The sequence below is a fragment of the Marmota marmota genome, unplaced genomic scaffold (genome assembly GCF_001458135.2).
Source record: "Marmota marmota marmota unplaced genomic scaffold, marMar, whole genome shotgun sequence".
Taxonomy (NCBI): Eukaryota; Metazoa; Chordata; class Mammalia; order Rodentia; family Sciuridae; genus Marmota; species Marmota marmota.
The window spans coordinates 2,246,755-2,260,948 of NW_025999913.1; the positions used below are offsets into that span (position 1 = coordinate 2,246,755).

The window sequence follows — 14,194 nt, forward strand, 5'->3', positions numbered from 1 at the left end:
AATAGTGAGACCTGGGAAAAGGGGAGTGAGAAGGAAAGCCATATATTGAGAGCGTTGATCCTTTCTCAATACATTTTTTCCTGGTGATAAAACAAACCCTGGGGAGGAGGTGTCCATCAAATCTAGAAAGACAGTCTCTGGGAAGAGGCCAAAGCATTAATCCTTCCCTAAACAAGTCCTTTTCAGATACCAACCACTGACCCCAGGCTTTCCATCAAGTCTAGTAAGATAAATCCCAGTGACTGACTGCTGACCCTAGACTCCCTCCTATTTCACCCAGTAAAACAGACCCCAAATTTCTGAGTGCCCAAGCTGACATCCTCATTAATTAAGTCACCTCTCAGTATAACCTACATGAGCCACTGAACAAAGGAAGGCACTGAGCTTATTTTCCACCAGGAAAGTGGGTACATTCCTGTAGGTATAGTCCTGTTCCTGAATAAAGGCTGAAATCATCTGTGAAGTTTGCATCCAGCCCGTCTTTTTGTTCTAACAACCATGCTCAGCTAAGGCTTGATCATTTTATCAGCAACCTGGATTGCTGATCAGAGGCACACATATTGATTTTCATTGGAGAACTGTATGTGTGATCTACGGTGAAGATCTGAGCTAGTGGCATTGGAGGAGACAGAAAGATAGGCAAATTCCAGAGAGATGTGGAATTAGAAGCAATAAGGCCTGGCAACTGTCTGGATCTGAGGAATAAAGGAGAAGGAAGACTAGAAGATGCCTCCCACTTTTTGGGAGGGTGGGTAATCAGGTAGTGGTTCGGAGCCTTCATCTATGTAAATGCATGAGTTGGTAGCAGATTTTGGATGCATTGGGTGTAAGATGCCCAAGGATACCCAAGTTGTGAAGTCCTGCCCAGTCAGGGGCATGTATAGGCCGGATCGCCTGAGAGAGACTGGAATTGAGGGAACTTTGTTTGTATATGACTGGCAGTTAATGCTGATTATATTTAAAGGTAGATGGAACCAGAACAGGATATATAGTAACAGAGCCAGTGATGGAACTGTGAGCTCACTGACTGGTGGTGATGTTGGGAAGACATGGATTCTTGATGGAAATTAAGAATGTTCAGAGAGGTGCAAGGATGGCAGGAAGAGAGGCCTTAAAAACTGAGGGAAGGCAGTTTTGAAGAGGGTGTAACCAATAGCATCAAATGCTGCAGAGTTCAAATAACATAAGCTCTGAAAAGAGGCTGTTGATTGTCCTAATAGGTCTTTGGCAAGACTTGGAAATGGCTCCCGTGGGGAGTGGAGTAGGCCCTAGCATTCACTGGGTTAAGCCACAGATGGATGAGAAAGTGAAGACAAGAGGTGTTCGATGTTTAAGTCTCAGTGTTCCTGGGAAAGAGACACGAGGCCAGGAAACGGGGCTGTGACTGGATGGGGCTGGTAAGAGAGGGAGTGCTTTTTACTTCAGTGGGAGAAATTTGGGCATGTTTCTGTGCCCTAGTGACTGAGCCTTGAGGCTTTGGCCTCAGCAAGAAGAATACTTCCTCTTCCCTAGGTGAGGGATGAAGCTGGAGAAAGGGAAGCCTATGTAGCTAGGACTGTGTGTGCTAGAAGGGAGGAGGTGGGGTTGGAAGGAATGTCACTCAGCCATTCTGTATATGTGCATAGAGAATGAGAACTACTGAAGCCCTAAACTGGGCCATGTGATTTTTGTGATAAAAAGACTGCATGGACAATGTAAAAACTTAGATTATTTATGTCTTTAAACCCCAATGGATAAAAAATTATTACTTAATAATATTCACATTTATTTAAAGAATCTTGGTAGAAGAAAAATTAGAGACTTCATTTACCAGTTTTTCAGTCTCTTAGAGGGTTTGTTCAAATTATATCCACATCATTGGCATTTTGGTGCTTGCGGACAACAGAGCAGCTTCAACATGAATTTTTAGTGTCAGTTTTGACCACAGTGAGGTGTCTAGGAAGGCTGAAGGTCAGGAGTTTGATTGATTAGGTGATTAAAATTCCTTTTAAAACAAATTAGAGGTGGCAGGTTTGCCACAGGTGAGAAGTACTACAAGGAAATGAATCTCATTAGTGTATGAAACTTCTTGGATCATTAAAAAAAAGTTTAAATGACACACGTGTGTGTGCAAAGGAATGACTTGTGTATTTTATCACCTAGTGTCTAGAGTAATTTTTTTTGTACATTTATAAATATAATGCACAGGCCCTAGATGAGGTATGTTTTTTTATTTTTACTTAGATACTGTAAGACTCTAAGTAGTTCAGTTTAGCCACGTCTTATTTTTACATTTATATTTAGTTCTTCTATGTGGCTGGGTGATTAAATTTGTGATTAGGCATTTGAATTTGGGATCCCTGACTTAGGAGGAGGTAGAAAGGGCAAGGAAGAAGCCAGGACAAGTGTGTAGAAGGGGAGGAAGGGACAAAAAATTTTTGAGAAAGGTCAAGAGTGGTAAAATGGTCTTGCTTGTGATAAAAAGTGAAACAGGATTAATGAATAGCAAGACTTTGTTTTCTCCTCTCACATCTATATGATAGCTTTAACCTACGAATTTTTTGTTTTTTGACTAATAGCAAACATTTAGGAAATACAGTGAACCCAGTTGGTTTTCATGTGGTCATCTCAGCTTTATGTAATGTGTGAAGATTCAGCTGAGAAAGTAAATGGCTTCTTCATCTGATGTGAGTGGATGTTTTGTTGCAATGAAGGAGAATTTCTGCTCTAAAGAAGCCCAGGTGTGAAGAATCTCTTTGTAGAAGGCATAGAGCTCCCTCGAAGAGGTGAAGACACTGCAGTGTGGAATGTAGTGAACCACAGAGGCAGGAAAGCAAGACATGAGCTGATATTTATGAAAGACTTTCATGTGCTAGGCATATGCTATGTACTGCACAGTTTATGGGTGGTTAATCCTTATGACTCTAAGGATTATATATATCTAATACTTATGACTCTAAATATATATATATATATATATATATATATATATATATATATATNTTTGTTTCTCCCTACCTTCAAACCCTGGCAACCACCATTCTGCTTTCTATCTTTATGAATTTAACAACTCTTAAGTGCTTTTGTGAGTGGAATCATACAGTATTTGTCTTTCTGTGACTGGTTTATTTCACTTGACATAGTGTGCTCTAAGTTCATCCATTGTTGCAGCCTGTGTTGAAGTTTTCTTCAACTGAAAAATATTCCACTGCATGTAGAAACTACATTTTGTGTATTCGTGTCTCTGTGGACTCTTGGGTTGCTTCCACCTTTTGGCTATTGTGGATAATGCTTCAGTGAACAAGGGTGTGCCGTTACCTATTCTAGTCCTTGCTTTTAGTCTATATATATATATATATATATATATATCCAGATGTGGAGTTAAGTACTATTCTTTCTTATTTTTTCATGAATGTAAATTTTAGTGTTTTGGCCAGGTATGGTAGTAGTACGTACCTGTAATCCCAGCAACTCTGGAAGGCTGAGGCAAGAGGATTGCAAATTTGTCGCCAGCCTTAGCAATTTAGCAAAACCCTTAGTAACTTAGATGCTGTCTCAAAATGAAAGGACTGGAGATGTATTCAGTGGTTAAGTGCCTCTGGGTTCAATCTCCATTATCTGAATAAATGAATAAATAATGCATTTTTGTGTTTTTATTTTGGTAAAATATACATGACATAAAAATTCTTACCATTTGTAAGTATATAGTAAATGTATCCCATTGTGGTGCAACTGTCACCACCAGAATGGGTTTTTTTCTTTTTTCTTTTTTAAAAAATATTTATTTATTTATGTATCTTTAGTTTTAGGTGGATACATTAGTTTGTTTTTATGTGGTGTTGGGGATCGAACCCAGTACCTCATGCATGCTAGGCGAGCACTCTACCACTGAGCCACCACCCCAGCCCCTAGAATGGGTTTTTTCAAACCAAAACTCTGTACCCATTAAACCCTGACTCTTGTTTGTTTCTCCCTACCTTCAAACCCTGGCAACCACCATTCTGCTTTCTATCTTTATGAATTTAACAACTCTTAAGTGCTTTTGTGAGTGGAATCATACAGTATTTGTCTTTCTGTGACTGGTTTATTTCACTTGACATAGTGTGCTCTAAGTTCATCCATTGTTGCAGCCTGTGTTGAAGTTTTCTTCAACTGAAAAATATTCCACTGCATGTAGAAACTACATTTTGTGTATTCGTGTCTCTGTGGACTCTTGGGTTGCTTCCACCTTTTGGCTATTGTGGATAATGCTTCAGTGAACAAGGGTGTGCCGTTACCTATTCTAGTCCTTGCTTTTAGTCTATATATATATATATATATATATGGCCAGATGTGGAACTGCTGGATCATATGGTAATTTTAAATTTAATTTTTTTTAATTTTATTTTTTAGGGACCTGGGTACTGTTCTCTATAGCTACTTCATCATTTTGCTTTCTCACCAGCAGTGCACAGAGTTCTAGTTTCTCTACGCAAGAGGTGGGTAGTGTTCACCTTTTAATGTTACAGAGGCAGGAGGGAGGTACAGAGGGAAAGGAAGTGAGCTGCACAGAGGTTAATGGAGGTCACATGTCCAGTTTGCAGTTTGAACTCATCAGCTCAACTCCTGAAACTTAATTCCTGTGACATACAGGTAAGATGAAGCCCAAAGAGGGTAAGGGACTTGGTTAAGGGCCTCCTGTCTGATAGTGTCCAAGCTTGGATTCAAAGCCTGCTTTCAGAGTTCATGTTGGGAAGCATTTTTAAAATTAACCAAAAAGTCATTTTTTTAAATGAAAGTCCTTTTAAAAAGTATTAATCTTTAAATGTCTCTATATAGCCTTTCTCTGCTTTTCCAAATTCATGCTTTAAAATCTTATTATACATAATATCATCTTAAAAAAATGTCTGCAACATGTTTGATTTTCTTTTTATCTTTCTTGGGTGATGTTTTCTTGGCTTAAAATATTAGAATAAGTATTGATTCCAGTGGAGTTTTAAAATACAGCTCTGCTCTATCCATCCCTGTCAGAAGTTTGCTTTTAAATAAAACCAAGGGGAAAGTATCTAAAACTGGATTTTAGTTGGGGAAGTCTGGTGGTAGCAGTGGTAAACATTGAGGACTTGTTTTTATGTAGATAAAGTGAATTTTCCAGCTTTTATTAATAAAGGAGCAACACTCTGAAACTTACGCATTGCTCTACTTAAAGTTTTAATAGATTGTTTGTTCTCCCTCAAAGCAGCATAGAGGGCTATTCTGAAAGGAGCGCCATCCCTAGGGGATGTTGGCTCAGCTAGGCCAGTGCCAGTTCATGTTACAGCCTGTCTCTAATGCCTCTCACATTGCTGTCAAGGAGGTGCTTCCTGAAAATAGAGATGGAAGGCCTCCTGGACCCTGCCTCATCATTGAGCTGGGGAGCCTGGGTGTACTTGGTTCTCAATATCTCTCCCAGGGTTGAGGGAAGACAAAGACCTCTTGTCCTAGCATGCCAAGGACCTATAGTCATGCTAAGACAAATTCTCTGATCTGGAAGATACCTTCAAAATAATCTTTAATTCTGTGGTTCCCAGCTATGATGACACATTACAGTCTATCTGGGAAGGGACTTTTAAAAATGATAATGCCAACTGACTCATTGGCATTATGTAGCTCATTGGTAGAACACTTGTCCAGCATGCATAAGGCCCTGGGTTCAATCCCCAGCCCTGGAGGGGGGAAGAAAAAAATGCCAGAGTTCCATCTCAGGTATGATTGATCTGATGTATGTGCCACTGCTGAAGTTTTTGAAGATTCTGAGATGATTCTGGTATATGGCTTGATGTAGGACCATTTTGCTTTAATACCTTGTTTTAGTTGTAAGAGTTTTACCGTGACAAACATGTGAAAATATTGTGTTCTCAGAGTAGCCTTGGTAGCTGATATTGTTAGAATGAGTTCCTCACATTAGAAGGGAACTTCTTCTCCACCTTCTCCACCACTTTTTCCTCCTCCTCCCCCTCCTCTTTTTTTATTTGTAGTGGAAAGTTATTTTCCTGTCTTCCTGGAGTGTGTCTTTGTATTTAAACACTTTAGTGCTTGCTGCTGTGGAAGATAGACCTAGTTACTTTCATTCAGGTATATAGAAGAAGGACAATAATTCGTTCTCCTAGATTTCCATGGAAGCTCTAGATCACTTTCTGGATTTTGACAGTAGTTTCATTTTGTAATCTGAAGACTTTGATGACATTTGTGGCGATAGTTCTGATAGTTCCTGAAGGCTGCTCACATAAACCTTACCTCCTCTGGTGAAAATAGGTATAGTGCTTTCTACTTTCCTGTAATGTGAACAATTGGCCATATCATAATTTAGAAAATCTTGGTGCATGTTTGAGTGAACCACATAGTCAGTCTTATCACAGGAGAAAGTCAAGATATTCCTAGAAAGAGGGGCCTCAACTCAGATTGAGTGGAGTGCTTGACATATGTTGCAGAACTGAACTAAAAGATACATCATTTTAGAGGCCCAAAGATGTATTTAGGACAGCAGAGACACATTCAGGGGAGAATGTGGGCCATTTGACAATGAGATGCTTTTGGGGTTCTCAGACTCCTTATTTTAAAGGAAACTTGATGAGGGGTGGGCATGAGAAGGTATGTGAGGATGATATCAGTCTGGTTATCTGAAGGCCATTTATGGTTGTCTGGTCAGTGTTAGAATCTTTAAAGAATGGTGTAGTTCCCATTATCTGATCAGTAGATAATGTTGGATCGTACCCTAGGTCATATGTTTCTTAAAATATCATCTCCCTCTTTACTTTGTTACATAGGCTAAGTGCAAAGGTATTTTTTTATAAGTGAGTAAATGGATAGTAACTCTAAGATTTACAGATTTCCCAGGAATTTGGGAGTGACAGGCCTGGGAGGAATATTGGCTTTTGGGGTGAAGGCATTTGATCATAAGGCTTTTAGGTGAAAGTTAGTTTCCTTGTCTTTTGTGTCCTTTCTACATATCTCATTTCTTTTACCTACCTGAATCTGAGGGTTCTTCAGTGTGGAGGAATGCTTTGTCTAAACAAACTGTTAGGGCCCTGGGAGTGTGATGTATCTGGCATTATGCTGCTTTCCCTAAGGTCCCTGGTATGTTGGACTGTGCTTTAAGGTTATTTGCTTGATAGTATATCAGAGTTTGGAGATGAGATTTAGAGCTTGGTAGAAACAATTATTCTCCTCGGTTTGATTTTGTTTTAATAATGAGTGATTTGCTGTGAAATTTTTAAAAAAGTCATTATTTTGTTCTCAGTTTGTATATGAGAGCCCTGTCAGTAGTTGGAGGAGGGAAGATGTACATATGTATGTTCTGTATGTGTTAGAGACCTCCCTGAGTTGTAGAAAATGACTGGGTTACTTTAGTATCTGAGGACTAGGACTCTACCCACTCTAAAATCATTTTTGATATAGCTAGGGCAGAGAGAGAGAGAGAGAGAGAGAGAGTCATAGTCATCCCTTACCATGTGTTTGGAAGTTGGTTCCTGGACCACTGCAAATACCAAATCCACAGATGGTCAAGTTCCTTATGTAAAGTGATGTAGTAGTTGTTTATAACCTACGCACATCCTGTTGCATCCTTTAAATCAGTTCTATGTGACTTATAATAATTAGCTCAATGTAAATGCTGGGTAAATAGCTGTTACACTGTATTGTTTAGGGAATAATGACAAGATAAATAAGTCTTTACATGTTTAGTGCAGATGTAACTTTTTTCCCTAAGTACTTTTGACTCATAGTTTGTTGAATCCATGGATGGAACACCCACAGATATGGAGGGGGACTGGACTTTATGTGTGTGTGCTTATGTATGCATGTACAAGTACATATATTATAAGCAACTCTAAGTGTTATATATATTTTTAGGCACATTTGGCTGCTGATTCAGAGTGACATGATCGAAATTCTCTCTCTGATTTATAAGGAAGTCTTAGAAGGGACATTTGCTGCTGATCCTCCTTACTCTTTTCAAAGAGAAGCACACTGGCTTGGGCATGACATTCCCATTTAGATGATTTCTAATAGTTGTGGGCACTGGGAAGATAACTCTCCTCTTACCCTTGTGCAGATTTCTTCTCTTAGTTAATTACTGAGGTGACAGGTGTGTGTGCAGGTGGGGGGTTGGGTAGGGGATACTGTTGAATGAGAGAGACAGATTGCTTAGATAACAGGCAGGGGCATCTGGTCATTTTGAAGTCTCAGAAAATGAAGACTCTGCTCCCTGGGGAAAACTTCAAGGGGTTCTTGGATCAGTTGGCATGAGTTTTCTAATCTTTGCTCATTTATTTCCCCTACCTCCTTCTCTGTATTTATTCCCAGGTTCTTGACCTCCAGGGGGTGGTTAGTTATGTATGTCACTGAGAAAAGCTTGAAGATTATAGAAATGAGGCCCTTTTTTTCTGATTTCTTAATTTAGGTTTTAATATTTTAGGAATTTGAAAGGAAAATGGTAGCAAGGTAGCAGCAAGTTCTCTCTAAAAACCCAGCCCATTGTTTTTTTGAAGATGTTCTACTAGTCCTTGGTCCCCACCCCATCCTGCCTCCTGAGTCTTTGAAAGTCAGAATCACTCATTTATGTGTGAATGCACTGGATTTGAACCCAGGGCCTTGCAAATGTATGTATGTATGTTTGTGTGTGTGTGTGTGTGTGTGTGTGTATGTCTGTATATCTGTGTGTATGTATGTATGTGTGTGTGTGTGTGTGTGTGTGTGTGTGGACACACACACACACACACATATTTTTTTTTTTTTTGATAATGAGAATTTAACCCAGGGGTACTTTGCCACTGAACTACATTCTCAGTGCCTTTTATTTTTTATTTTGAGATATGGTCTTACTAAGTTACTAAGGCTGGACTAGAATTTGGGATCCTCCTGCCTCAGCCTCCTGAGTTGCTGGGATTGGGGTTATCATTGTATACCACCATACCTGTCTCAAAGCCAGCATCATTTCTTTATTTTATTTTATTTTTTTTTGGTACCAGGGATTGAACCCAGGGTTGCTTAACCACTGAGCCCCATCTCCAGCCCTTTTTATTTTTTGAGACACTTTTTAAGTTGCTGAGGCTGGCTTTGAAGTTGGTATCCTCCTGCCTCAGCCTCCTGACTGCTGGGATTACAGATGCACTACTGCCCAGAAAAAACAGCGTCATTTCTAAGGGAAAAAATTCAGAATAGTTTGTATCATCTTCATGTAGGAATTATAGAGTCACATGTTATGCAGGTTGAGTGTCCCTTATTTGAAATGTTTGGGACCTGTGATGTTTTAGGTTTCTGATTTTTTTCCCCCCAGATTTTAGAATATTTACCTATGCATAATGAGAGATCTTGGGGATGGGACCCAAGTCTAAACATGAGATTAATTTATGTTTTGTGTACACATAAGCTGAAGGTAATTTTATACAACAATTTTAGTGCACTTTTAGTCTGCCACCTGTTACATGAGGTCAGGTGTGGAACTTTCCACCTGGGCTGTCATATTGACACTTGAAAATTTTTAGACTTTGAAAAGTTTTGGGTTTTCAGATTTAGGGATGCTCAACCTATGCTAGGGTAAGGCAGAAGGGGCAACAAATAGGAAACAATTTTGATCTTTTAAAACAAAAAAGTTATTCCAGTTTCTTCAAATTGGGGTTAAATTGGTGAACCCCACAAAAATAAAAGTTGGTGTCAGATGATCTCAGTGAACATTTCCTTCGTGTTAAGCATTCAGCTGAGAAAACAAAGCTCAATATGGCACATCCCCACTTTGGAGAGTTTACCAAGGAGCTCCTTATACTGCCTGCCGTTTATTTTCTTAGCTATGCATTTTTCCACGGTTACCAGTCATGCCCCATCTACCCTTCTTGTCATTTACAGACTCCAGTTGACAGTCCTATCACATTTGGCACACTTCCTCTTTGGAACTCTCTGCTTGGCTCCTCCAAGTGTGGTCTGGGAGCCGCAGGCCCCACCCCAGACCTGTGTTGTTCAACAGGAACCCCAGGTTACTGTGTCCGCAGAGTGTTAAGGTGGAGACTTTTGTGCTGTGGCTGGACAGGGATGAGACTCTGCATTTCTAATCAGCCTCCAGATATTGTTGATGCTGGTCTGGGGACTGCTTAGAGGATCACAAGCCTCTGCTCTAGAGAGCCTGTGTCACCTTCATGATAATACCAAACTGTTTGGTTATCTTGTGATGTGGGCGGGCATAGGCCTTCCAAGTTCCTCTGGTCTAAATACTCATGTATGGAGTTGGAGTCAAAAAAAAAAAACAAAAACAAAAAAGCCAGTGTCCCTTGTGTGAGCACAGTTTTCAGAGCTTCACCAACACACTTACTCCTGAGCCAATCTCGGGAGGAAGACATTGTTAGTATCTCTAGTACAAATGTGGAGCTGAGGCACAGAGATTGAACCGTTTGTCCTAAGTCACATGAACAGTGAGTGAAGGAACAGGGCCCTGAGCCCAGCAGTATGGCCCTGGTATCCAGGCTTTGAAATGCTTGCTGTGTGTATCCTCAGTTTGGTGGGCTAGTGGAGCCTCATCACAGTTCAGAAACAAGAATGCCTTGGTTCGGACAGTGGAGTGCTTCCTGAGTGCAAGCTGAGTTTATGTCTGTGGTAAGGATGAGGGGAGCTTCGTGACAGAGTGGACAGTGCTATTCATGTTCGAGAGATGGGGTGGTGGAGGAAGAGGACACCCGAGATGCCAGCTACTAAGGAAGAGAGGACACAGAATAGCAAACTTTTACTCAGCATTAATAAGGGTTTACATTTATTTCATTTAAACCTTCTAATGATACTTTGGCATAGGTACAAATTTTGCAGAGGAGGAAACAGAGGTTTAGCGAGTTTAGGTAATTTTCCTATGGCTGCAGAGCAGAGTAACATAACTTGAATTTTAAGTCAGTTCTCTGTGACTTCAAAACATGCATCTGAACCTTTTTGCTTTGCTTCTTCTCTGGTCTCACACACAGAGATGTTAAAATACAGATATTCTCACCCTCATCCCTGTGCACCTCTGTACCCCAGTGTCCCTGACTAAGGTCTTGTCATGGATGCTGGGTACAGAGGTGCACAGGGATGAGGGTGAGAATGCATGAGCAGCGGCCCAAGGCTGGACTGGAGCTCTTAAGGTCTCCCTGGGTGGGGCTGGTCCCTGGAGGTGGGCACAGGGCTGAATCTCTATGTGGGGATTAGCAGCCCCATGGTGAAGTCTGTATCCATCTGATGGGTAATGTTTATTAGGATTGAAGACATGTCCTTACCTGTCAGGTGTTCTACCCTGTGTCAGCCTAGGAGAGGCCAGTCCGGCACTGCCGTGACTCTTGTTTTACACATTCGCATCATGTGCCAACGCCTCTGCTTCACTGGAAGGAAATTGCAGTTTCTGCTTTCCTAACTGTAGACATTCCTCATTGCTCTCAATGTGAAAATCTGGACCCGTTTCTTTAACCAAATGATTGTGTAGCCCTGTGTGACCCCACATAAATTTTTTAAATGGATAGTTAAGCTGACAGCACGTGAGGTGCACCTGGGGAAATCTCTGCCTTGGGATGCTCATAACAAAGGGAATTGACTGGGGTGAGCAGATGGACACTGCTCATTTTTTGGCAATCATTGACAGGCACGCAACACCTCCAGGTGGCGTTCCCTGAAACTGCTCTGTGTGTTACAGCCCCCCATGCCCTGTGCTTTGGTGGAATGCTGATGGTCATTTTCGCTCTCTAGGTAAGGTGGTTCCTGGGCTCTTTATTCTTGATATCAGAGGTACACATTAATCATAGAAGATTATTTTTTAATTAAAAAAGCATCAAAACAGTATTACAAGAAGCTTAGAAATAGGAACTTACATTCACTATCTAAAAACAATCGTTATCCGTTTTAAAAATTTCTTCCAATGATTTTTCATAGTTGTATCAATTGTTTTGTATATTTTCCCTATCGCTGCATAATCTCCATAGTTACCATCTTAATGATTGCATAATATTCTGTTGTGATGCTACACCATTAATTATTTAACTCATTATTGACTAGTATGTTGCTTCCAACATTTTTAAATTGTTAATACTATTGTGAGTTATATCTTTATATATATAGTATTTCTATATTTTGAGTTCTAAAATGTTTCCTGTGTTAGAGTCCCAGGCGTGGCATTAATGGGTCAAGGGTATAAACATTTTTATGGCTTCTAAAACGTATTGCCAGATTCTTTCCAGAAGAGTGGAGCCAGTTTACAAGAGCATCATAAAGGCATTTGTTTCCCAGATGGCCAGCCAGGGTTAGTGCTGAAGCCGCTCACAGCAGAAGAGGAGGAATTGTGTGTGTGTGTTTAGAACTAAACCTCTGTGGCACCATGCATTGGGCTTACTAATGACAGTATACTAGGTGTCAAATATCAATATCATAGTTACCCAATTCTGTTTAGTTGAGTGGTGTGCTAGACATGGGATAAAACAAGTTCTATGTTTCCTGTTTCCCTGGGATTTGTACTTTTGAAAGTCAACAACTATGAAATGACGTAGACATTGTGACTAGGTTCTTAGTGCCTCCTTACTTTGGTGGGGGGTACCTAATGATTTAGAAATAGAGGCGGAAGTCAGAGGAGTTTGGTAGGACCAGCAGGGGAGGGCATTGGAAGTACCTCACCACTGTTCAGGAGAGTACCTCACCTAACCTTAAATGGTAAGGATAGTGTTTTGATTGCTGAATGGAATGCTTATGTCTACAAGGATTTTGAGGTCATACCTATGTTCAATGGAAAAAGTAGTATGATTAATTAGTTTGTTTTGACTTTTGTCATTGAAGTTTTTTCCTATTTGTTATTCTTCCAATTGGATTATAAACATTAAGTGCCTTAAAGTAGGGCTTATACCTTCTAAAATTACTAATTTTTTATGCATTACCTATAAAATGTCTAGTGCATTATTTTGTTTATGATGTGGTCATTTTATGTCTCGCCATGAATGAATGGGGAAATTATCATTTCATCCTCAAGGTCCTGAACATTCTGCCAAAGCTCTATGGTTAGTAACAGGATCCTGCAGTTCTTGTGCTCACATGCAAAACCTCAAGCAGACTTCATGGGGTAAAGGAAAAAGAAATTTCAGCAGGGGAATTTAGAGAAGGTCATGTGAAAAGACCTCTGACTCATGTATGCAACCTCCCAAGCCATTTGACAAGACTGCCTTGTTTTGCAGATGAGGAAGTTGAGTCCATAAAGATGAAGTATCTTCCTTAAGGTCACATAGATGGCAGGTGACTGAAAAGGATCTCTTGATCTCTAGTTTGGCATCCTTTTCACCATGGGTGAAAAAGCGTTTTTGGGAGAACTTGTGATGGTAGTTGAGCTTACACCACACCTACCATGCCCTCTACAGATGTATATTTTTAGAATTTACTTTGCTGTGTGACCACAGCAAATGAGTTCAGAGATTGTGGTTTTAGTGTCCTAATCAGATAGGGCCCAGAGTGGTACAGGCCTGGAGGTTTGTATTGAGTGCCAAGAGACTGTGTGGAATCAAAATTTAATTCCATACAAAATTACAGCTTTGGATTATTTCTGGGTTTGAATGCCAACGTATTCTTTTGTTTTTAAAGGGAGAATGTTTCATTGTTAGATATGGTACATGATTTGAGTGTGTATTTGCCACAATTGTGATCCTAATAAAACTCTCATTATAATCCATATGCCCAGAGTGGAGATTTAAGGTTGTCAAGGGAGCACTAACTTTGAGCTTCTTGATTTCTCTTGTGTGACTGAAATCTAAACTTCAATATTGCATCTACTGTGTGGTAGTTTTTCTTCCTTTCAACCCCTTACCCCCATTATGATGTGCAAGTTTGGTTTTAGTTGAAATTCTAAAGCTAAACACATTAATGATGAGGGAAGTTTTCATGGTGAATGTCAAGTGAAACAATTGAGGAGACAAAGCAACAAAGAGAATTAACAGTCTACTGGTTCTTTTAACAGCCCATGTGATGTCTGCCCTGGGATTTGAATGATTTGTAGATGACTGGAACCTGCTCATTTCATTGTGGTTTGAGGCCCCTTGAAATTGATGTTAACCTCATAAGCTGTCAGTAGTTAGAGCTACTGGGTAATCAGGTTTGGAATTTATGGATATTTACATTTCAGGGGGCTTTTACTATGTTTCTGCAACTTAGGGTTAGAGTCCTTTGTCCTTGGTTTGACTGACTACCTTTTTTTTTTTTTTTTTTTTTTTTTTTTTTT

At 40.0% G+C, this 14,194-nt stretch overlaps 1 protein-coding gene across 15 annotated transcripts in view; it reads left to right on the forward strand.

The window, feature by feature from the left end:
• The window catches only part of Fars2 (phenylalanyl-tRNA synthetase 2, mitochondrial), a 509,560-nt gene that overhangs the window by 40,118 nt on the left and 455,248 nt on the right, over nucleotides 1–14,194 (forward strand). For 12 of the 15 annotated variants that reach the window (XM_048799745.1, XM_048799744.1, XM_048799738.1 and 9 more), the window contains one exon: nucleotides 4,372–4,457. The exons of the other annotated variants lie outside the window; for them this stretch is intronic. The gene's annotated coding sequence lies outside the window, so the exon portion shown is untranslated. The remainder of the gene's footprint in view (nucleotides 1–4,371; nucleotides 4,458–14,194) is intronic. 15 annotated transcript variants of the gene reach the window in all.